Source organism: Triplophysa rosa, unplaced genomic scaffold, assembly GCF_024868665.1.
Source record: "Triplophysa rosa unplaced genomic scaffold, Trosa_1v2 scaffold84_ERROPOS85878, whole genome shotgun sequence".
Taxonomy (NCBI): Eukaryota; Metazoa; Chordata; class Actinopteri; order Cypriniformes; family Nemacheilidae; genus Triplophysa; species Triplophysa rosa.
Genome location: NW_026634862.1, coordinates 63255 through 66512, shown reverse-complemented (window position 1 = coordinate 66512; position 3258 = coordinate 63255).

Sequence of the window (3258 nt, the reverse complement as noted above, 5' to 3'; positions counted from 1 at the left end):
CTAGGTTGCACAGAAGAAAGTCCAGTCTATAATCTGCCCTGTACGGTTTGTGGACGGTTGTTTAATGTGAGCAATGAAACATACTTTCTGTACAGCAGCGGAGGACTATTTATTCGGAACCGAGGGACAACCGAAGACGTCGCTTACTGACCTTTGATTTGCCAATCAGCGGAAGGGGGCGTTTCATACCGCCCACATGTGAGAAACTAGTTTTCAAGTTTATTCGTTTTTTAAACGTTAAACTGAAAACGAAAAAAAAGCTGAATTCTCGTTTTTCCGTTTTTTTTGTTGAACGAAAATGGCGCAGTTTTCTCACTCCCTTTTGTTCAATTTCAAACTGAAAAACAAATGGCCAAAAGATACACGGACCATACACGGACCGAGAAGCCCCTTCATCCAATCTCAGAACTAACTCTACAACCCACAACATGCCTAACCGAACCCCAAACCCCAGCCAGACTAAACCAAATGATAAAAACACAAAAAGAGAAATATCTAAATAACTGGACAGAAGCACCAGCTCAGCAAAGTAAATTGGAATGCTATCTGTCATTAAACAGAGAATATAAACTGGCAGAATACCTCAAAACCGTATCAGACCCTAAACTAAAAAAGTCTTGAGCATGTACAGACTCAGTGATCACGAGCTCACTGTAGAGACATGCAGACAAAGACAGACATGGACACCAAGAAAAGAGCGACTGTGTCCACACTAGGGTTGCACGGTGTACCGGTGCTACGGTAGCTTCGCGACTCTAAAGCTTCAAAATACCCGCGATGCCTCTCTATTTTCGAAACGGTAGTACCGTAGTTAATGTTGCATATGCGCATTATATTTATTTGAACACTTACATCTGCCTTTTTGCGGTGTTTATCTCCAAAATGAATGTGTGTTTTGAATATCTCGGACGAGTTAATGATTCAAATTGGCGATTTGAACGAGTTGGTTAAATGATTCACTAACTCAGTGGAAAATTGACGCCACCTACTGGCCGTTTAAGTTCTGCATTTAAAGTAAACCTAATATTTCCCTTTATAAAGACTGCTGTATCGATTAAATTTGTCCAACATTTGAATTAGTTCCTATACGTGAAAAATGATCTTTAAAGTGTATTTACTACAGTAAACTACTAAAACTCATAGATACTAGTGTTTATGAGTCTTATTAGAGTAAATATTGAAGTATACTACAGTATTTATAGTATTTACAAATGACTAAATGTAATTGTATCTGCTACAATTTATCCAATTACTACAGTTAATACAACAACATATTCTAGTGCAAAGTATAATACAGTTTACTATAGTAAATACAAATGTTTCATCTAAATCTATGTTTTTTGTATAGATTTGAATTATATGGCACAGCATCGTGATACTACTTGGTATCGAGATACTTCAGCTGGTATAGTATCGTAAGACATGTTTATGGTACCGTGACAACCCTAGTCCACACTGCACACAGAATCAAGTGGAAACAGAGCTGCACTTTTTAATCTCATGTCCAAACTATACACACATCAGCGAAACATTCTTCCCCCAGTTTACAAACTCCCACAAAGACTTGAACTAGTTTCAACAAAAGGACAAGATTTCATACATACTGGGAGAAAACTCAAAAAGCTCAAACCTAGCTGCAAGATATGTCAGGTCCTGCCACGACAAAAGAACAATCAGCACAATAGAACAAAACACTGACACTATATGACAGGATCCTGTCACCCTGACTGAGAACCGTCATCAATACTTTTCTCTTTTTCTCTTTATATTGATATGTATATAGATAGTTATATACTTTTATTTAATTTTTACCTTAATCTGTATCTGTGCAGAATGTTTATATTTAATTTTCCTGTGCTTTGGCAATGTAATTTTTTTTTATCATGCCAATAAAGCTTCTTTAAATCTTCAATCTCTTGAATCATTCAACCAACTCGTTCAAAACAGTTGATTCATTCAAGAACAAAGCAAGTGTCTTGATGAATGACTCACTGAATCATTATCTCGTCCGAGTCGTTCAAAACACGGATTCATTTAGGAGAGAAACACCGCAAAAAGACAGACGAAAGTGTTAAATGCACGTTAATGCGCATATGCAACATTAGTTACGGCACTACGATACTACCGTTTAAAAAACAGAGCGGCATCGCGGGAATTTTGAAGCTTTAGCATCGCGATGCTACCGTAGCACCGGTCCAGTACACCGTGCCGCGTTCTCCTCGAAACCTTTCTTGTGCTTTCCACATTAGCAATTCCAGCGCCATCTAGTGTTGTGATAGTGTAAGAACCTAGTATATGTGAATTGGTAAAATTAGATTTACATCAAAAAAATAATATATAAAACAAAAGTATAATTTAAAATAAGTTATATTTTTATTTTGAAATAAAACAAATATATGTTTTATATACAATATATATCTTTATAAGATATATGCTATAGAATTCAGATTTATTTTTCCACTGCACTAAACTACATTTGTACTGTTGTTTTACTGTACTACAATAGAGTATTTAAAGCTAGCATTGATTTATAACGTTTATTTATATTTTATTAATTTATAGAAAAACAGACCATATATATATAATTTTTTAGCAATTTAGTCTTTTCATTTAAACAAAGTGTGATATTTAAAATCTGATTACAAATAAGAGCTCTGAGGGAAATTGTTCTCTTCTGGAAAAGCATTGCTATGGCAACCTAACAGCTAACAAAGACCACCATAAAAGTCAGTCAGTGGGAAAGGCCCTCACATCAACAAACCTCATGTTACTCTAAAGAATGAACAGCAGGTGGCATTGTAGTAGAGGAAATAAAAACGAAGTTTGGGCAGTAACTTTGATCAGTGTGAAAAGATCACTGTTCGCACTCAGTTAAGGTGGTAAGTTGACCACTGAAGTGTCATATTGAACTAAATGTACGCACGCACGCACGCACACACACACTTCTTTGTTTTACTACACGGGGTATTGTTTTAGTCAGGACATTCCGTCGACTTCCATTGATTCTAAAGACATTTTCTAACTCTTTTCCTAAACCTAACCCTCACATAAACATGACATAAATAAATTGCAATCTTTTGGTCTACCAGGACAACACACAAACACAGACCTTTGAAGTTGCGGCCTAGTAGTAAAGATTTCTCATAGATGTAATGGTTTTAATATTATTCTGCAACTCACAGAAACTTTTTAGTATTTTAGTCATTTGGCCGATTCAAAAAAGCATGCATGAAATCTTAATTATTTTAATATTTTTCA